Here is a 12186-nt window from a genome sequence, read left to right as displayed (position 1 = left end):
CTCTGTGTCCAGTGACAAGGAGCTTGTTCAAGCTACTGGGGCTGGTCTGCGCTGCCCCTCCTGCTTGCGCTGCCGACGATGAGCTGCCTGGCAGGCTCTTAGGGTAGCCCTCGAGTAAGTTGTCTGCCGGAATGGGAGGTATCAATGAGACGTCAGTCTGCATGGGGAGTCTTTCTGAGCTCTGTTTTCGATTCTTGCACGCACACACTGTTCTTACGGGTGTGGGTCAGTGTGTGGCTCAAGGCTGCGTGGACCGAAGAGGTGAATTTTGCCCATAATTAGGTTTTCTTTAAGCATCAGCTAGCAAGCTAGTGCTGGTCTTCGTATGATTCATCTAATCCTTTTTATAAACTAAGTTCTTTGCTGCACAGACGATGAATGAATGGTAGGCAGCGTTGGGTTTTTCTTTCCTCTTGTCAAATTAGCCTAACGGGCTTTACAAAGGCTTTTTAGGACAGCCACATGCACAGATGCTCAGAAATGTCTTTTCCTCTGAAGATTGTTTTCTTCACGTGAATGCGTGTTCTTTGAACAAAGCACATAACGACGTACACTAAATGTTTTTCTGTGGTACCATCTCTGTCTCTCCCCAGTGTTTATACAGACATAATAAATGTTTAGGGATGTACTTGATGCAGTTGCAGCCAGCAGCAGCAGCAATCTGTGCCTCAAGGCATCTGTGAAGTCTGAACTTATAAGGATTCGAAGGAGGGTTTGGCATCTGGCCCTCGGCTTCAGTGCAGAACTGCAGGGAGATGGGGTCATCGGCATGAGCACTCCACAGCTTTTCCCTCGCCTCTTGCGACGGGGGTTTAAATGAACGGTCCCTTAAGTGTGCTTCAGCTTGTTTGCTTTGTCTGCGGGGATGAAATAGTTGCCTGAATTAAGTCTGCCCGTTCTTAACTGCTGAGAGGAGCTTTCTAAAGATGACAGAGAGTCAGCCCCAGCCTCTTGCTGAGGAGTGGAGCCATGTAAGGATTTGCATTCCTCCCCCTAGCTCAGAAACTCTGATATTTGGCTTTACAAGCGGAGGAGAGGCGTATCGGAGAGAATTGTTTTCCTGGGCAAGTGGGTTGTAGGTAGGAAGGCAGAGACCATGATTATAATAATTAAGTGTAATTAAGCATAGCTGAGAAGGGATTGAAAGAAATAAAGTACGTGCCTGATTAGCCCACAGAATTTACTGTTGGAGGCTGTTGTAAAGACCAGCGACATTGTTTTTAAAACAGGTTAAATTTAATATGAAGTTCTTCACGATTTTAATTGCATTGTGAGAATACCTCGGATGCGCTGTGTTAGGGAAGGGTGCTGTTGAGCAAGGGGACTGCCAGGCGAGAAATAATGCAGCCAGTTCTTGCCCTGGGCGGTTTTCTGGCTGCGGGGAGGCCGCTGTGGACATGCGTCCCTGGAAATGCAAGAAGTCATAACCAAGAAGGAGCTGGGAGAGCTGGGCGTTGCACTCGGCTGGTGGCCTTCGAGGGCTGTGCCGTGGGCGGCCACGTGGAAGAAGATCTTGCAGGGCAGGAAAAAGAATTGGAAAAATAGGATTTCCACCCTGCCACGCTCGGCAGGAGCCTCAGCAGCTCGTGCTGCTCATTCTGGCGTGGGCAAAGGATGAGAAGGAGAGGACAAAAGAAGTATTTTACTGAATGCTATCACAGGTCTGACCGATAATGCCCAAGGTCCTCATTCATGTCCTGCACCACCCAGGGCTGTGCAATGCAGTAACACCTTCTGAGCCTGCACGCGTGCCCATCTTCTGCCCAGCCACTGCCACAACGTTGGGTGACAGTAGCACCAATAAAGTTAATGATGGAAGCTGCCAGTCTCTCCAGCAGGTGTTGGTGATGGATGGCATAAATGAAATTATATTTGAGGTGTGGGCAGCCTGCTGCAAAGTTGTCAAACAGGAAAGGTCATGCAAGTAATTTACACCAGAAGTTCTCTGCTCTCAAAGCCATAAGCATAGAATAAATATGGGCAAGCAAGCAGAGAGGGATATTTTTTTGTCTGAGGCTGAATCTCTGAGACATGAGCTGTATATCCCCTGTATATCCCCTTCACAATTCCCTTCATTGCTGTTGGCCTTTGCAGAGCTCAGGGAGTAACAAGCCTTTGGCGTAGTTTGGTCGATGCTGCCAGCTCTTGTCTGACGTGGGATAGAAAGGGGCTGGAGATGGGCAGCCCCCAGGGCTCATGCAGCTCCTCGGCCGCTGCCTCCAGTCTTGGGCTTCTGAAAGTGCCTGAAGAAATGTGCTGCTCACCTTTTGCTCCATGCCGATAGGATTTAGGTGCTTAATTTCTTCTTTAGATGTAGATAAATGTGGAAACAACAGGGGTGGTTTAAGACTTTTTTGCCTCTTTGCTGGAGGTGCCCCGCAGCACCGCCCAGCCTCCGCACGGGAGCCCGGGCACTGGGAGGGGGCAACTGCATTTTCCAACACTTTCCAAACACTTACACCCCGGTGATCTTCAAAAATGCCTCTTTAATCCGGTCACTTCTAGGGGCACAGGGAGGACCGGGACGGGCACACCGGCTGTGCCGGCTGCGGCTCCCGCTGGTGACTAAATTGCTGGGAAAGGTGGGAGTGTGTGTGTTTGGGAGGGGCGAGTATAGGGAAGCCACTGGTTATTTTGGGAGGTGCAAGAGGGGAGCAAACAGCCCGGCTTTCATTTTCCAGCCAGCAGGTGCTGATTCAGGATGTTTTTGCAGCGACAATTGCGTGGAGCTGAGGCACCGAGGGCTTGGTTACACATTCCGGCTGCAGTTACATGTGCAGCAGCATTTTACCTCCCTCATCGTCTTATTTCTCACTGTGTGGGACACTGGTGGTGCTTTTAGGAGAAGCAATAAAATGGCAGGAGGGTAAGAGAAAGCCAAGACCTCCAAGTTGGATTTTCTTCTTCTTTTCCCCTATCTAGTGGGATCACGTGCTTTGCTATAACTATTTCCAGACCCCTCTTTAGCCCTTGCAGGACTAAGCATGATCCTTTGACACATCCCCATGTGATGGGAAATGCACAAGAATGACACAAAGCTTTATAAATATTCTTTGATTTTTTTTTTTTTTCTATTAAACTAAAACCAGAACTTCATGCATCGTTCACACCGTTAGGTCTAATTACACATAGCGGATAAGACAGCCTTTATGAAATGCTTTCGCAGGTTCTGGTCTCGCTCCACGGCCCTTTCTATGAACTGGCAGCGTTACAGAAAGATGCTTAACTTTCCCATAGGGCCACAACAAATGCAGCTTTGCTGGACCTAATTTCAGGCATGCTCCCCCCTTCCTTTCCCGGTCTCTAACCTCCTTGATGCCATTTGCAGAGTTCTTCCTACGTGGCACTGCTGAGGGATTAAGCATCCCTGCGCCAGCAGCGGGGATGGCAGGCGTGAGAGGTGGGAGGTTTGTCCCTGCTCTGCCCGCAGCCGTGGGGTGATCTTGTGCTTCGCTCGCCCGTCTGCAGCTCACGCAGGAAACCGCAGCCCTGGGAGAGCTGCCCTGAGCAGCAGAGCAGGGGGGCCCTACGCTTGTAGGACGGTTATTTTCTTATTTTGTATATAACTGGTTTGGACTCATTTATCAGACCATCTGCCTTATTTTCTGCCTGCCTGCCGTGGAGCTTGCTCCTTCCACCCGGATCCTGCCACCGCAGGGGGTGCGTTGGCACAGTGCTTGGTCCCGAGCCTGAAGTCCGTCTGAAGAGGTCCAAGTCACTTCTCTGACTCCCTTTCCCTGTCCGTAAGGTGGGGATAACAGCTGGAAAGGGACTAGCACGCAGCAATGTAGGTGATGTCTTCCAAACGTCGGGGTACAGCCTGGTTCAAGCCTGTATCTGCATCCTGCTAGCTCTGTTTTGTGCTGTATCCAGCGTCTCTCAGCGTACACCTGTGTCCAAAAGCCTGTGGCACATGAAAGGGCAATGCAGATGTTGCTGGGGCCAGGGAGTCCCAGACCTGCATGGAAACACCCCGCTGCCAACTGCAGGATGTGGAGGCTCGGGGGCACAGCCTGGGGAGCTCACATCCCGAGCAAAACCCCTTTAAAATGTAAACAAATATCTTCCACCCAAATAAATGAATATTTCTGGCCTCAAAAAAAAAAAAAAAAGAGAGAGAGATACACCTCATCTAGCTCCTGTTGCTATTTTTTCAGTTGCTACACAAACAGTTTTATTTCTGGCTTGCACTGCATGCCAGGTCCCAGCCTGCTGCAATGTAATCTCGTGTTATTGGTTTAAGCACGCCGGGGCAGATACGGCGGTTTCAGAGCAAAGCCCTTCCAGCACGGCCCCCAGCAGCTGCTCGGCCTGACCCCGGGCACTTTTAGCCTGTTGCTTGGTGGCCCAAGTGTTTTTCCACCACATGCAGAAACCCAGATAAAGCCCCGTCAGCGCCCCGCTGCCACCGGCACCTGCGCGGGAAGGCAAGGGGGAGAGGCGAGGGCTGAGCCAGCAGCGTGGGAGGCTCGGGGTGAGCCACCGCCAGCCTCTTGTCTTGCCACCCCAAGCCCTGACCCCGGCCGTGCCCAGAGCGGGGGCTGCGGGGGTCCCTGCGCCCCAGCTGCGGCTCTTTGCACCAGTGCTGACCCTCAGCCTCACCAGCTCTTTGGCTGCTCTGTGCCTTACGCTGAGGCATCGCTCACAACCTCTCTCAGCCACCTTTTCATGAGGTTCAGGAGATCACACGATTTTTATCTTCTCATGGGTTGCACTCCCCTTTCCCCCCTCCCTGCAGGCAGGACAGGCAGCGCTCGTTGCTTGCACACCTGGGTGCCTGGGGTTCAATGAGGCCTATCTGCTGATTATTAGCAATTAATGCTGTTAATTGCCATGGGAGAAGCTTCCCTCCAGCAGTGCTGGTCTTCACTCCTAGCAGGGAGGAACTGTGCTGCTGTGGAGGGGTGAGGACCGGGTCTCTGCTCGCCCTGCAGCCGATCCCCGTGAGCCCTTCAGCGCTTTGCTTTGGGCTCTGCTCGCAGGTAAGTTGGGCTCCCAAGAACGAGCCTTCCGCAGGTGAAAGTCAAGCAGTGGGGTGTAAAAAGCTGTTCCATTTGGGATGCGTAACTGCCCAGGTTTGTATGGAAACCTGCAGAGAGAAGCTGCTGTCATGTATGTGGGGCGTTTTTAGGTAGCTAGCACTGCCTTTGCTGTACAAAGCACTGGAGAGGCTGTGCTGAACAGCACAGAGGGCAAACTCTGCCCTGAGGACCCTGTGCTCACGTTAGAGCAACCACTGGGCTGAGAGGCAGCCGTGGGAGCAGAAAGAGCCATCCCAGTGCGGCCATCCCGTTAGCAGGGGCTGGGCTGAACTGGGAGCATTTGCGGGGTCCCCGCTGGCACGCAGTGCCCACCCTGACATAGAGACACTGGTGAAAATCGTCTCCTCCAGCTCACACGGGTCCTTCAGGGCAGCCCAGGGAAGACAATGAGCGGTGGCATGTGGGCTGCATATGTCCCTCTGGATTAGGGCCAGCCCAGGAGCTGCTTATGCTAACGGAACTAATCTCCATAATCTTGTCACACAAATGCCTCCTCTCTGCTGGCAGACTGGCAGGGATTTGGGTTATATGTGGATGCCAGCAGATGTAAGTGCACTGGGAGGTGGCACGGAGAGGAGGCACATCTGGGGCTCGTGGGGGCCCTGCCAGGTTGGGTTCGGCCCGGGCTGGTGTGAAGACCCCTCTCCTGCGCCCTGCTCCGGGGTCTCGCCCTGTCGTCCCTCTGCAGCGCGGGGTGAGCTGCTGTCCAGGGGCAACGCACCTCAGGATGCTCGGTTTAAAAGCAAGTCCCTTTGCCCCAGCCCGGTGCTTGTAACCCCTGTGTGCTGCCGTTCCTCTGTCCTCGTGTCCGCGTCCTTTTCCACTTTATGCCACATTTTTCACCTTTCCTGCTGGTACCTCCGAGGTGATTTCCAAATCTCTGTGTGATCCTGCAGCATGTCCTCCTGTGGCTCACCTGCCCTTGGCTGATGGGCTCAGGCTGGGAAGACTGTCGGTCCATCTCTGGGTCTGGTTTAACTTATTTCCTTGTTTTGGGCCTCTAGCAACCTTTTCAGATCACAGATATCGCTGGCTGGGCCCCCGCGAGGGGGTCTCTGTGCCACGCAGGCGCGGGAGCACATGGTCCCTTCTGACCTTAAAAGTCTGACCTGCTCCCACGCCACCTCTTGCTGACGAGGAGACGAGTCTGTTCAAGTTCATCTGAGTTATTTCACACTCAAAGAGAAGCCTCTGGGGTCCCTATCTCTGCTCCAGAGCTGCCCGTTAAATTGCACGTAGTGATAAGTGATGTGGAGGCATGAGGCAGGATCTGCTTTCCCGCCCGTCATCGAGGCAGCGGGCGGCGAAGCAGACAGCTCTGTCCTACGAAACGTGACATGTTTCGTTGGAGACCCCCAGGGACCACAGTGGCTGTCTACGGGCCCAGGAGCTGCAGAGAACTGGGTGCCTCTCCGACGGGATCCATGGCGCGCGAGGGACCCCTTCTTATTCAAAAGATCGGAGGCTCTCAGTCTGATCGCTGAGCTGAAATCCCGTCCCCTCTCCGTAGTGGCATTGCTGTGGATTTTCTTAGAAAATAAATAAAATAAATCTGCATTTAGAAAAAGTGATGTGAGGGCTAGACATGAGATGCTGATCGTTCCTAGCTCTGAGGCCACGGGGCTGCTCTGCCACTCAGATGTGCCTTAGGCAAGAGCTAATATTTGCTTGCAAGCTCAGTTTTCCCTTGTGTGTGGGATCTGTGGTTTTACTTGTCAGTTGGACTACATCCCTTTCAAAGCAAATTATTTTAGAAGATATGTATTTCTGTATTTCCGAGCAGCGGTTTTTGTGACTGTGAGTTAAGGAAGTACGTTTGGCATCATCTTGTGGGCAATGAATCAGGGTACAGTTTCCAGGTGGAAAAATCACCCTGTGTCGAGAAAAGCAGTGTAATGGGTCAGTGCTGGGGGCTTTTGTGTGTTCTTAATGTGCTCTTGCCTTGGGCTGAGTGCTCCCCAAGGCCGTGGGGACGCTGCCCAAGGTGGACACGTGCAAGATGCACCCACGGCATGATGGTCTGCCCCGTGGGTCTCGCTGGGTGTTGGTCCGGAGAGGTCCAGCGACCGCGGCGTGTACGTCCTCCCCTGCGCTGTGTGTAGGGGTGGCTGGCTGGCCAGGGAAGGGGGAGAAAAATCCACGTACCTGTCAATCAGACAGATATAATCCTGACCAATATTTCCTGACATGTCTTGCAATTATGGGCTCTGTGTGTCAGCTAGAGTATGTCCAGCGGGAAGGGTTTGTGGAGCCGTCCTGCTCAGGCATGCAAGCAACGCCGGAGCCTGCCGGGTGCTAATCTGCCGAGGGAAGCCCAGCCCTGGAGCTGCCGCCTCTTTCCACCATGTGCCAAGGGGCATTTCTCCTTCTGCCACAGAAGGGTGGTGCCAGTGGGGAATATCCCTGGCAAGGGACTGATATTGCCAGCCAGAAACATCCCCTGCTCTGGCAGGGTTAGGAGAGAAGATCTCCATCTAAATGCTATTGCTCAGACTTGTCTCGAGACAAGCAAATGAAGGGTGAAGTGGAGAAAATTTGTGGTTACTTTTTGGGTAATAAATCCAGATTATAATAGCTCCTTTCATCCTAAAGGATCCCACAGTGCTTTATAAATAGCTATGCAAACATGCACAAGGATCACTTCCAAGCACTGAGAGGCAGCCGCTTCCTGGGAGAGTGGAGCAGCTGGTCAGAGCAGAGCTGGAGCTCCCGGAGCGATGCAGCTCCATGCAAAGCAACCCAGAGAGCTGGACTGGCTGCTCGGGGTGCAGTGGGGTGGCAGCGCCTTGTATCCCCCTGTGTCTGCTCATCTCCCTCGCCAACATGGAGAGCTACGCTAGGCTCCCTTTGCACGGAAAAAAACTTGCAGTGCTACACTTCCAGTGCTACCTCCCATCCTTATTCCAATCCTCCCATTGCTTTATGTATGACGTTAATAGCTGTAGTGGGGATTAACAATATCTTTCCTATTCAATTACCCCTATCCTAAAAGCATGCGGGATTATTTAAAGGTATTATCATTTTTTAAGTGGGATAGCTTTTCACCAGCCTCATGCTCATACAAATCTACCCAGGGAGAAGAACAGGATGCATACAGCCTTAACGATAATTATCCTAATCTTCACGGTCTTTTTCCTGGTAACTCTGCTATAATCAAATAACAATCTAGTTTATTACTTGCCAGGGAAAGCGCGTTAGCAGATCAGCCGCCTGTGTCCTGTAGATGTAAAGGCTGAGCCTGCTGCTGGCCATTGCTTTTTTTTCCCTAATGGAGATGGGAGTGGAAGGAGGGAAAAATCGCTTTCCATTCACATCTGGATGAGTTTTCTCGTGGCTGAGGAGTGGAGGTCACTGCTGCTGGGTTTGGTGTTTGTACTGGGGTTTTTGTTTTTGTTTTGTTCTTTTTAATAGCAAAGGCTGAAGCAGCCAGATCTGGTGGGCTGTGCAGAAGGGGTTGCTCCTGTGGTGGGTCCCCTATGGTAGTTCTTCCTCTGCCGTGCAAAGCTGTGTGATGTGTGGGGAGGGGAGTGGGTGGATGGCAGAGGATCTGGCTGTGCTCCACGCTCGCATCCCTCTGCCTCTGAAAGATCACAGGGGAGATGGGTACCTCGGTGCTTCTGGGCCAAATTTTAATCGGTTAATAGAGAACCTGGAAATAGGTCCCCAAATCTGAGGACTCGCCTGTTTCCAGCCTGGCTGCAGGAATAGGAGAGAGGGTTTTGCTGTGAATATGTGTGCCAGCGGCTGGGTGCTGCTCACCTTGGTGCTTCCATGTCCAGCCCAGGCGGTCTGCAAAGCATTTGGCAGGTCCTCCACAGTAAATCACAGTGTTGGCCTCCTTCCCAATAGGCCTAGGGAGCTGCCGTGGGACGGGATGAACAGGGCTGGCTTACGGCACGCAGAGACCTTCTCTTGCCCTGCTTTGTGGGGAGAGACCCTGGGGGAGAGCAACCAGCCACGCAGCCCACCGGGACGGGGTCCCCTTTGGCGGGGACGGCTCGGGGGCACATCTGGGTCCCACCCTGGACCAGGGCTGTGATGGGAGGGGGACCCCAAACCTGCCGGCTGGCTCCCGGGGAGCCTCGGGGCTCCGTCCCGCAGCCCCCGCACGTTGCAAAGCGCTCACCCCCCCCCTCCGCCGTGCGCGGACCTACAGGGTGGGAGGCGCGGGGGTGGCGGCAGCCGGACCCCCCCCCCCCGGGGCGGGGCGGGGCGGGCAGCGGCTGCGCGGGGGCCGGGGGCCATCTCGTGGCGGCTCGGCCGCGGCGGCACCGGGACGCCTTTCGGAGGGATGAGTTTTGCAACGCGCTGGGTGCCCTCGCCGTCGTCGTGTGTCCCCCCCCCGGGCTGCGAAGAGTCACCCCCAGCCCCCGAGTCACCCCCAGCCCCCGAGTCACCCCCAGCCCCCGAGTCACCCCTCCCGGGCCGGAAAGCAGAGGGGAAATGGGTCTTGTGGTGCGCGCCGGGTGTCTCCGGTGTCCCGGGTTTGGAGGGCAGGGGTTGTCCTTTCCCGCATCTCTTACCGGAGGCGGCGCGGAGCCCTCGCCGCGGATGAGCAATGGAGGAGGTTTCCGTGGGAAATCTGGAACCCGGGGCTCCCAAACTGTGGCTCCTCTGGGGTGGTGTTTACCTTTGAAATAGCTGGAGGCTCGGGTTACAAAGCAAATATGAATGAAACTAAAGGAAACGGGGGCGAAATGGGCCAACCATTTTCCTTTGACCAGATTCCTCTGTGAAGAAAAATTTGGGCTTAAAGGCTCGTTTCCCCAGACGTGCTGAGACGAGCCCAAATAAGGGGAGGCAAATGCTGGGAAAACCCCACAGAGCTGCCGGCAGCTTTAAATCATCTTCGATCTGTTGTTGCAGGGTACCTTGGATCTAACTGTGACCCCCTAAAGCCCCGTGTTAATTGGGGTGCAGGACGCAGGATCAGACTCTGGGAGATGCTGCAAGTCCCAGAATTAATCCGCTTTCCCAGTAGGAAACTTTCTTGCTGCAAACGCTTACACTGCGATGTGCCGGGAGCAGGGGAAGGCCTCCTGCCGCTCTGTGGGTTTCGCAGGGAGACTTGGGTCCTGTGGCGAGAGGCACCGGCGACTCGACAAGAGTTTTATTTATAAAGCTGCCAGCTCCTGGTGTAGGTTTACTCACTCTTCCATCTGGTGACTATCGCTGCCACCTCCTGACAGACGCTCTGTCTCTTGCTGCTAATGACATTGATTAGCTGGATCCGCTGCTTCACCCAGCTATTGATCAGTCACTGGTTAAAAACTGGCTTTTAAAATCATGAGCTGGCTTTTTTTAACAGGTGGGGTGGTTTTATTGGCTTGACTAAAAAATCCGAGAGGATGTTATTGATCACAGAAGGTGCTGGGATGGCAGAGGTGGACCAGATGCCTCCCGCTCCGGTGCAAGCGTCTTTGCCTGTGTGTAGGGACCAGCAGAGGTTACGGCTTGCTTTTCTCTGTCCTGCCCCTTTCAGGCTCTGGATTCTGCTTTCTTCTGGAGGCAGCTGCTTGTTGAGGACTTGGTGCGGGTCTTGTGTACCGTGGGCCTGGTGTTCCCTCTCCTGAACGCTGCAGTCATTTTCTTTTGCTATTGCTTTCCTTTTAGTTGCAAATAGAAGAGGGAAGTCTCACTTCCATGGCTTGCTCTGTCCTTGTGACACCAGTGAAACTGCTGACACCAGTGCGGGTGAATGGGGCCGGTGGTTTCTGACCAGGCTGTGCACCAGGACCCTCCATCAGTGCGTTTCAGAGGGGCTTCCAGGGCTCTTCATGGTTCGTGGTGAGACCGGAGCCCATGCATGGCTTGGGGCTGGGGCTGCCTGTCACATCGCAGCCCTATGGACGCGTCTGTCGGATCCGCGAGGCCGGGGAGCATGTCCTGCCCCTCACTGCCCTGGTGGCATGTCAGCCCCTCGGCTGTGCCACGCAGGGTGGGCTTGTGTGTGCGTGGCTGGACACATACCAGCCTGGCAAAAAGCAGTGGCTGGGCCTCAGGAGATTGCTCTAGGCGCTGCTATTTGCCTCTGGTATGGCTTTGGGCATGTTTCTTCATCTGTCTTCTCCAGGGCACACTCGTGGCTTTTTGTGGGGCAGCTGGGTAAGGGAGGGACGAATGTCAAAAAACACGTGTTCTTTACTTAGAAAACGGGGCTTATCCGTGACAAGCAGGCTGTGCTTTTTATGTCCATAAACGAAAAGTCTTGATTTCCCATTGAGCTCCAGCTGAAGAAATGTTCATTGGATTTTGCTGGACGCTCGGCAGCTCCGTGGTACCTTGCACCTCCGCACGGGTCCCTTCTCTCTTAGCCTCCTCCTTGTGTTTATCGGATTCTGGACTGGACATGGAAATAGGGGTTAATTTATTACCGTCAGGACGGCCTTTATTCTTCTTGGCCTGGTTTCTCATGCCTTGCCTCTGCCCTGATGCTCTGCGTGCTTGTGGTGGTGTTTACATTGCTCGTCTTCCTGGGAATTGGTTATAGATGGAGCGATCGGCGAACGAGGTGCCTGGGCACCAGCCGTGACTGACTCGCCAGAGCTGTCTTTTGTCAGGTTAGGGATGCTTTCGAGGCACCGGGAAGACGCCGGACGTGTTAGCTGGGTGTCACGGGGGGGGGGACTGGGAACGCCACGACCTGTTGACATCCCACCGCGGGTTTCACGAGAGCGGGGAAACAGGCGGCTGAGACCCGCGCCCCGCCCGGGGCTCGCCTGTGTTCCCCCCCCCTCCGCGGTGTCCCGCGGCCCCTTTCCAGCACTAAGAGCCCCCCGGTGCCCCGGCCAGCCCCCTCAGAAGCGCGAGAAACTCCCCCCCCCCCCCCCCCCCAAACCGCCCTGGGGGAAGCGGCGGGGCCGCGCCGCGCCGCCTCCCCTCGCTCCCCCCGCCCCGGCGGGCGCAGGCCCGGTGCCCGCCCCGCCCCGTCCCTCCCCCGGCGGCCGGGGCCGGCCGCGGCGAGGCGCTGACATCAGAGCCGGGCCGCGCCGCGCCGGGAGGAGGAGGAGGAGGAGGAGGAGCCGCCGCCGCACCGGAGCGATCGCTCTTCTCGGGGCTGGGGCGCACCGGCGGGGGGCGGCGGCGGCGGCGCTGCTTCACCCCCCCCGCCCCATCCCGCTGCCGCGGGGCTCCGCCGGCCGCG

Source organism: Aptenodytes patagonicus, chromosome 22 (genome assembly GCF_965638725.1).
Source record: "Aptenodytes patagonicus chromosome 22, bAptPat1.pri.cur, whole genome shotgun sequence".
Lineage (NCBI taxonomy): Eukaryota > Metazoa > Chordata > Aves > Sphenisciformes > Spheniscidae > Aptenodytes > Aptenodytes patagonicus.
This window is presented reverse-complemented; position numbering follows the sequence as displayed.